A 10,238-nucleotide genomic window follows, 5' to 3' on the forward strand; every position below is an offset into this window, starting at 1 on the left:
AGCAGGAGGCTCAGAGAATAAACTACAACACTAGCTTTATGAGCTAGTTTGAAACTTGCAGCTAAAATTCATTTGATGTGTTATTTATGGGGTGCCTGGGTGGCTCCATTGTTAAGCATCTGCCTTCAGCTCGGGTCATGATCCCAGGGTCCTGGGATCGAGCCCCGCATCAGTCTCCCTGCTCTGTGGGAAGACTGCTTCTCCCTCTCCCATTCCCCCTGCTTGTGTTCCCATCTCTCACTGTGTCTCTCTCTGTCAAATAAATAAATAAAATCTTTAAAAAAATAAAAATAAATAAAATAAAATTCATTTGATGTGTTTCAGATTAAAAGCTTAGAACTCTATACTGATTTGTTTAACCTAAATTAAATGGACAAAAGAATACTTTAACACCCAAACCCTTCCAAAACTCTCCCTTGCAGTTTTTTCTTCTGGTGTTAGAAACGCCATACTCCTGACTTTAGTACAGCTTCCTAGCTCACTGGCCTCTCCTTCTATCCAACCTATGTATTATCAGCACAGCTGGTAATCAGGTCACTTTCCTGCATAAAAACCCATTACAGTCCTCCCTCTACCTACTCAACAAATGTTTTAAAGATAAACTCAAGATTTTTTACAATTGGCCCTAACTCTTCCAAATTGCTTTCTACTACTTTTGCATGCATGGTTTAAGCTTCAGTCTCTCCCAAGGTAAGCCCTGAGCTTTCTTTCCATTCACTCTTCTGTTGTGTTAGCCTATACTAATAACAGCGAATGGTCATAACGGCCATCATCTACTGAGCCTTTACTATATCCACATAACTTTCTAAGTACTTTACATACATTGTCTCATTTTGTCCTCATAATAACCCTCATATGGTAGGTATCATAGCCCCATTTTATAGATAAGATTTAGAGAAGTTAAACAGCTTGCCCATGATCATCCACTCCATTTTAAGCCATGGAATTAGACTTCAAATGTAGACCTTAGAATCATATGCCCATTCTCTTAACCGTTTCATTTTACCACCTCCTTCATCTTGCTCTATTCCAAGTGTCCTCGTGATCCACCTCCACGTAAACACACACACACACACATGCACGCATGTGCCCAGAAGTTTTACCCATTGTTCAAGAACCACCTCAAATGCAAGCTCTCTCCTGCACAAAGTCCTCCCCTCTCCCACAGCTCCAGAATATGTCCTTTCTGCCTAGGGATCCAATATGCCTCCCAGTTTCAATAGCTGGTGATCTCAAAGTAAGACCATTTATTCATTTTTTTAAAGTAAGCTCTAAGACCAACATGGGCTTAAACTCAAGACCCTAAGATCAAGAGTTACATACTCTACCAACTAAGCCAGCCATGCACCCCACCCTTTATTCTTTAATATTAAACATACAATGACTGAATTTTGTCCCATGAATCATAGGATGTTTATTTTTCCACCAGTTTCTCTCCATATATGATTTCTGGGAACCCCCATAGAATACATACATGCTCCAAATCTATCTTGTGACCTGTCCCATCGCCCATGCTCTGAATTACTGCTGCATCAGAACTCCACTGCAGATCTCTTCAGGGTGTTCTCTCTTTCTGTAGTGATTTGGTCCAAGACTGGACACCAGGCCACCTTGCTGACTATCAACTTCCCTGGAATGACCACCAGAAAAACTGCTGATTGAGCAAAAACTAAGTTTATCAGACTTACTGCAGTAATGGAGAACAACACCATGACAGCATCTTAATAGTATCTCACAAGAGAAAGATCAGAAGAGGACATTTCTACAATTCTGGGTTCTGGATTAAGGGAGAGTCTTTCAGGGCAAGAAATTAACGGATATTAGACAAAGTTTAAGACACAGTAATTCAGAATTGATGATATAGAAACACTCATGTCTTGAAGCAAGTGGTGATAAATATCATCTGATAAGGGAAATTTTGCCTCAACGAACCACCTCTCACTCTGATAGAACTATTTACCCAAGCGACCAAACTCTTTGTCCAGATAAACTATTTTGCAAGAATTTCTTGAAGCAAACAGCAAAGTTATTTATTAGTTTATAGTTTCATCTTACTGCAAAAGAATTACATAGAATAAGTTGGTTGTTTGCCACGGTCTCATTTCCCAACTCTTCACCATTTCCTGATTCACTGCTCACCTCTGGCTACGGTATATAACACGTCTTTGAATTCTTATGGAATAACGGAGGTACAATGGAGAGTCCCCCTTTTGCTTCTAATAGCAATTACTCTTCGTGCACACAGACCCTAAAGCCGACAGTGAAGTTAGTGTTTAGCCCCCAGAATAAAAGATGGAAGACAGCACAAAAGTGGAAAGGGAAGACTGACCGGCAAGGTAGTAAGTAGATCAAAGGAAAACATCAATGCTCACGGCATCAGCCACGAGTTGTCATGATACTGGGTTGTCAAACGCTTTGTTATTGTTCTTCCATTTGAAGTGTTTGGGTTTTTTGCTTTGTTTTTTTTATTTGACAGACAGAAATCACAAGTAGGCAGAGAGACAGGCAGAGAAAGAGGAGGAAGCAGGCTCCCTGCTGAGCAGAGAGCCCGATGCGGGACTCGATCCCAGGACCCTGAGACCATGACCTGAGCCGAAGGCAGAGGCTTAACCCACTGAGCCACCCAGGCGCCCCCATTTGAAGTTCTTATAGCATCTCCCAAGCAAAGTCAATCTCAAGGTTCACGCCATCTATGTGTGAAACCCCACCAGGCTGAAAAGGGATATTGAGGTTTTGCGATCTACTCAATATGGGATGACTTCAGAATTCTAACTGTAATTACAAGCCAACTCCCACCCCCTTTCCACTATCAGCCTCGTTCATGTACCTCAATGTGATGCTATCTGAACTCACCCACTGAAGTGTCCTTAATGACAGAGAGCAAACTCTAACTGTACTGTTGGTCATGTTACTATTCAGGGAAAATAACCATGTTTAAACTGGGGTTTCTAAAAACCAACCAGTAGCCCCTAGGTTTGAAACACACCGCCTTACACTTATCAAATTTATTTGTTATTACTCTGAAAGTTTAAGATGCTGTTATTATAGCTGCTGACATATTAACTGTCCCCCAAAGCAGAATTTATGAGAATCTGCTTTACAGAAGGTTCTCCTTCCTGTACATACCTAAGGTTCAGTATCAGCTTGTTTTTATTTTTAATTTTCATTTCACACGATCTCTCGCTGCCAGAAACACAGGCGCTCGTGTGCACACACACCTTGCAGTCTCCGCGGCCTCAGGAGAATCGGGCTGACTGAAAAGTCGTCTACATGAAACCTCCCCACGGAGCCACACAGACAGGCATCACCTTTTGCCCTGCTCCTCCCAACACAACCCAAGCTCTCCGCGGCACACAGAGGTGAACCAGGTGAAGATGAGGAAGGATTAGATGGAGGGGAAAGGGAATCCCAGACCTATTCTCTAGAGGCCTTCTACGCAGAACCTCAAAAGCCCTCCAAAGTGTTAAATCAGACCCAACCTCATGTTTCTAGGTGTACTGAAGGACGCAGAAGCAAAACAAACATACTTACCACTGTCAAAACTAATCTGTTAATAGGAAAGTTTGTGGCACTCGTTGGGTAGCTCATATCTGTGAGAAAACTGGTTTCCTATTTAGAGAAAATGGAGCTGTTACTCTTAAGCAGAGAGATGCCTATTGTGTGAGTAATTACAAGGAGGCCCGGCTGACCTGGCAATGAGGTAGTGTAGCTAAATACCTGAAGGCACTGGGAGCGCCAAAATGAAAGCAGAGGCCCCATCTGCCAGGCTGTAATGATTGTGCTATTTGGAGGCAGAAAGGTTTGTCTGGAGCAGCTGGTTTCTCTCCAAGTGACCTTTTAGCATTTCTGCTTTTGCCGTCTGACAGATGTGTCAACTCAATAATTTCAAAAGCCCCTGAGTAAATAACCAATTGTGAGCAAGGATGACCCAAAGCGATGACAAAATGGCTGCACGCGGCACATTATGGAGCATAATGCCGAGTGACGGAACCAGGAACATTATCAGAAGGAAAAAACATTTTCGTCTTTCTTTTTGACTAAATGGCTCTCTTACCTACACTTGAGCTGGTTTTGAGAGGGGGAAGAAAAGGGAAATGTGGATTGAGAGGAGGGCTTTGTGGTGGCCTCCTTCCTTGTGGAAGGCTCGCCCGGGCCAGGCGCAGGACCCAGCTGGCGAGCGAACGCTCAGAGTGGACCCCCGCGCTCTACCCCCCACACGGCCCTGCTGGGGCACTCAAGGGCAGAGTTCACGGGCGCTGGGAGTCCCAGGACGCTAGGGAGAGGCAACAGCGATCAGACCAGATCTGGTGGCTTCAAGACTTCCAAACAGTCTTCACAGGCCAGGCTGGATCTGTTGGGCCGATATTATCTGGGAACTCTAAGCGGGCAAAGGTTCAGAAGCCGAAGTTGAGAGGGCTCTGTGCAGCAGGAGTTGAGCTTCTGGAACATGCAAATACAACTGATTCCTATGATTCCTCCAGGAGCACACAGAGCACCCTTACATGGAAATGGGATTTATTCAACATATTCTTATTTTTTCCCAACCTTTCTAACCCTTTAGCTACTCTGCTGGAAACTCCATGAATTAAGGTGAAAACCTCCACCCAGCCACCTAGCACTGAGGGGGTTGGGGGGGGGTCTTGTCAGCCCAAGAAACTTCTGTAATCACATTTCCTAAGACATGGATGTTCACATGCTCATTCAGTTTTGCTTTCCTGAAAGGGTCAGGGATTTTCTCCTCCTCTACCACCACCATCCCCATTTTTTAATGAGTTACAGAAGCTTAGACTAAACTGAATATTACACTTCAAAGGCACATCTTCCTGGAAACAAACCATCATCATGAGAGAACTGATGTAGTAAACACGAGCAGTGGCGTGTTGAGGCCAGCACATACCAGCTTGTGAGAGTCAGTGTCAAGTTTCCAGGAGTTTTGCAAGTGATTTTTAAACCAACAGTACCCTGATATTGGTCACAGTAGTAGTATTTACACCACGGAAATCGGCAAACACGACAGATCAGGGCTTTTTCCCCCCAGACACTGGATAATTACACACTTACCAGAATGCCACTGACACGAGTGAATGTGAGTATTAGAGAAAATAGTTCCATTTGGCCATGAGATCTAGCTTCCTCCTCTCTCCTTTCCCAAGACTGAATCACAGATTCTAAACTCAGCAGCCAAGTTGAGGTTGATCAATGCCATAATAGACTTTCTCATTTGAAAGAGGTTTGAGAAATGTTGAAAACCTGTGTTATGTTCTTTAAAAAAAAAAGCATTGCCTATACTGTAAAGAAAAATGCCTCAAAATGGCATACAAACTTTCCATATTTGGGGTCATACTTCCATAACCCTAGTCCGATTACTAGTCGGCTCCATTTTGACTGATCTGGTCCGCAGAATGCCTAGAATACTCCATGTTCATGCCTACCACCAAACCTGTGTTCATTACATAGTCCCAGTCAGAATTCCATGTCTCTACCCTATCCCTTGTCCCATCCCATGTATCCTTCAAAGTCCACCTTAGCCCGCCTACCCCAACTCTTCTCTCACAACTCTTCTCTCACAACTCTTCTCTCACAGCTCTTCTCTCACAGCTCTTCTCTCACAACTCTTCTCTCACAACTCTTCTCTCACAACTCTTCTCTCACAGCTCTTCTCTCACAACTCTTCTCTCACAGCTCTTCTCTCACAACTCTTCTCTCACAACTCTTCTCTCACAATTCTTCTCTCACAACTCTTCTCTCACAACTCTTCTCTCACAATTCTTCTCTCACAACTGTTCTCTCACAGCTCTTCTCTCACAGCTCTCGTGCACAGTTTGTCTCCTTTCACCTATAACTTCCATGGGGTTTTGTTTTTGTTTTTGTTTTTACTTCTCACTTTGGCGCTTAATCATACAACATACTACCTTGCATTTTTACTTTGCTCTTTGATGAGAAAGCCTTGTCTACTCAAAGGGTTACCGCTGGCAAGGGCTTTGTATTACATAACCCTGTATCTGTTCTTCAGCCTCTGTTCCAGCGCTACCAAAATATATGATTCTCCGTCTTTTGAATATGGACTCCCTGAGGGAGCTTTCCACACCTACTGCCCCTGGACTTCATTTCTCAGAGATCCTGCCTGAGTTGCTCTGTTGCATTATAAAAGTTTCCAAATGGTTACAAATCCACCTACTTTATTGCTATCCAGTCCAGAATTCCTGGCTGATTCTAACATATAACTATGGTTGAGAACCATGACTTAAAAGATACATGGATGGATGGATATAAAACTCAATCGTGCAAAATAATTATCAGCACCTCTTTTTTTTTTTTTTTTAAGATTTTATTTATTTATTTGACAGAGAGTTCACAAGCAGGCATAGAGGGAATCGCGGGGCTGGGGGTGGGGGGAACAGGCTCCCTGCTGAGCAGAAAACCTGATGTGGGGCTCAATCCCAGGACCCTGGGATCATGACCTGAGCCAAAGGCAGAGGTTTAACCCACTGAGCCACCCAGGCACCCCAGCACTTCTTCTTGCCAGTGTTGATGCACAGCTAACTGAGATAACACTATGGTCTTTAACACTCTCTACTTGACCAAGAACTTCCTAAAAACAGAAAATAAACCATATTTGTGGGAAGATCTCAGTCTACCGCAACAACTGCTCCCAGGCAGATCTCAGAGAGAGAGAGAATGAATATACCATGGCTATCTCATGTCTATCTACTTGTCTTCCTCCTGCCCCCAACCACCCGGCTGGTAAAACCTTCCAGATTATAACTGAGATGAGACCAAAATATGAATGTTGTTGTTGTTTTAAAGTTATGATTTTAACAATAAAAAGACAAAGGACTGATAAGTCAACAACCTGATGAAGATGATGAAAGAAAAAAAAATCAGAAAAGTTCTCTCTTTGGTCTGCTTCCATTTTTCCTCCTGGAAGAAGAATAATATTTAGGTTGCAATGGATGAAACACAAATCTTAGTAGGGGAGATAGTAAGAGAGTGTCTAGCAGCTTTAAAATGTGTTTGAGTCCAGATGCATTACATCTAAGACAATTAAAACAATTTGCAGCTGTTATCGCAGCTGCTAGTGTCCTGGGAAAAAAAAAAATCAGAGAGAATGGGAAAATTGCCAGAAGATCAGAGCTAAGCAAATGCCTCAGATTTCAAAAAGGGGGATTTCGTATTCTAAAGCCAGAAGAGTTTAACTTTCATAGCCAGCAACATTCTAAAGTGTACTCTTCACTGGATAATTTATATGTACTTAGTAGGGAAAGAGGTGATCACCGGAGGTCAGCAGGAGATGGCCAAAAGTAATTTAGTGCAAACTATTTTTATAGTTACTGTATTAGAAGGACAGTAGATGGAAAGATTATCACAGGTAAAATTTATTCAAATCCCTGTCAGAATTGAGTATCCAAAAAAAAAAAAAAAAAGTGTACTGAGTCCCTACCATGTGCTGGGTACCACACAGGCCTTGGAGATAAAGTGCCCAGTTTTTGCCTTCAAGGGGATTTCAGTCTAGAGGGAGAGATGGAAAAGAAAACAAAGCCAGTCTTTATGGGGTAAAACATGGGTGTAATGAAGGGGCGCTTCAGTGTCTCAGGCGTTAAGCATCTGCCTTCAGCTCGTGTCATGATCCCAGGGTCCTGGGATCGAGCCCCACATCTGGCTCCCTGCTCAGCGGGGAGCCTGCTTCTCTCTCTCTCCCACTCCCCCAGCTTGTGGTCCCTCTCTCGCTGTTTCTATCTTTGTCAAATAAAAAAATAAATATCTTTTAAAAAAAAAAAGTGGGTGTAATGAAGAAAGATGAAGGGAAGCTCTTAGATGGGGGAAATAGGCTAAGAGATTGGCCTCTCATTGTAGATGGGAAGGACAAAGAGAAATAAGCCAGGTTGAAAGAGCTGGGGACTAGGGACCACAAAAATGCCAGTGGAAGAGAAAAAGAGGTGAAAGGCTTTGAGTTGACGACAGGGGACACAACGGCTTATGGAGCTGCAAGGAGTTCAGAAACACTGGAACAGAGAACTCAGAATGGACAGTGAGGAATGAAAAGAGAAACAGAAATGAAATCAGAAATGAAAAGAGAAATGAAATCAGAACTGAAGCCATGTTGAGGAGGTCAGACTTTATTGAGAGGAACGGCGTGTCTCTGAAAGATCTTTAAGCCAGAAAAGGCGTACTGATTTCACCGAGACATTTGCAGTGTTGCATAAAACTCCTGCGGATACAGTGTAGCCCTCTGGATGGGGTAGTGATGACACAGGTGGATTTCTAACTATTTAGAAAATTGTCCTATGGCGTGTCAGTGCATAAAATTATTAGCAAGTAGAGAGAATTTTGTTGGCATGTTTCTACACCCCATTCTTGATTCTCTTTTTATCCAATGAGTGTATCAAGAATTGGGGCAAAACCTTTTTACAGATGACACAAATCTGGAAAGAAGGCTAATGGATTGTTTAGCATTATCAAGGTCCAAGAAGCTCTCAAAGGTAGGATGAAGGCAGCAAGATAAAATTTTAAACTGCACTTATGTTTCAAATATAATCTACTTTATGGGTTGCCTGGTGGCTTAGTCATTTAAACAGTTCAGCCTCGGGGTGCCTGGGTGGCTCAGTGGGTTAAACAGTTCAGCCTCTGCCTTTGGCTCAGGTCACGATCCCAGGGTCCTGGGATCCAGCCGCACATCAGGCTCCTTGCTCAATAGGGAGCCTGCTTCTCCCTCTGCCTGCCTCCTGCTTTCCCTGTTTGTGCTTGCTTTCTCTCTCTCTCTGACAATTAATTAATTAATTAAAATAAAATATAATCTACTGTAGAAGGATAAAACAGGTAATCCCCACTTTATAACACTTTGTGTGAAAATATAAATTCTAAGGTCAAAAACCTGCTGTATTAGAGAGCCTTACGACCCCCTTGCTAAGATTTGAAAAAAATGAAAACAGAAAAGAAAAAACGAGACTCTGTTGGTAACATTGTATTCGAATCAAGATGGGCAATGGCTCTACTCACACAACCAGCTCACATCTGGAGAACTTTGTCTAGCTCTAGATCCTCACACCCAGTGACAATGTATCTGAAGACCTGGAAGCTATATGATATAAAAAATGGTAGAAAGATATATGTGAAAAAAAGATAGAGGTCCCTAAACTTCTAAAAGAGTAATTCCAGAGCACTTAAAAAGGGATCACTGAATGAAATCTCTACATAAGGAAGACATTGAAAAAAAAATAATTGGGGGGTGGGGTGCGTGGAAGGATTACAGAGCACTGGCTGACAAAGAATTTAGAATTTGTAAATGGAATGGGGCAGCCTTACAGCCTGTTATCTTCCTACTACTAGAGACGAGTGCACTAGAGAAATGGACACTGAAGATGATCATGGCTGAGATACTGGAGATACTGGAGATTTCTTAGGGACACTTGATACCAATTTGTTAGGAATACTTGAAAGAGAATTTTTTTTAATTGGAGGAAAAGCTGGACTCTTCCCACTTTGAGATTCTATTAAACAGTTCATGAGGGCACCAAGGTGGCTCAGTGGGTTAAAGCCTCTTCCTTCGGCTCAGGTTATGATCCCAGTGTCCTGGGATTGAGTCCCGCATCGGGCTCTCTGCTCAGCAGGGAGCCTGCTTCCTCCTCTCTCTCTGCCTGCCTCTCTGCCTACTTGTGATCTCTGTCTGTCAAATAAATAAATAAATTTTTTTTAAAAAGAAAGTGGTTCATGATAACCACACAGATTTCTGTGTCATCAAAGGACTGAAAGGGAATAACTTCACCCCATACCAATTTTGCCACTTCAGATTCATCCTCACCTTTAATTCAGTAGTTATCCCACAGTTTTGGGGAATTGAATACTCTTTCTTATTTTTTTTTAAAGATTTTATTTATTTATTTGACAGAGATACATCAAGAGAGGGAACACAAGCAGGGGGAGTGTGAGAGGGGGAAGCAGGCTTCCCACTGAGCAGGGAGCCAGATGCTGGGCTCAATCCCAGGAACCCGGGATCACTACCTGAGCCAAAGGCAGACACTTAATGACTGAGACTACCAGGAGTCCCTGATTCCTCTTTCTATTGGATATTCTTTTAAAGGGTCCCAAAACCTCTTCATCAGTTTTTACATTTTCTTAAAATATCAGATATTTCCATTGTTACAGATGTAGTGAGATAAATAAACAAGGGTATCAAAGCTTCTTGGATGAGCTCCTTCTAAGGAATTCTAAGGTAAGACCCAGTCATTCCTTTTTGTCCG

Source organism: Mustela erminea, chromosome 16 (assembly GCF_009829155.1).
Source record: "Mustela erminea isolate mMusErm1 chromosome 16, mMusErm1.Pri, whole genome shotgun sequence".
Classification (NCBI taxonomy): Eukaryota; Metazoa; Chordata; class Mammalia; order Carnivora; family Mustelidae; genus Mustela; species Mustela erminea.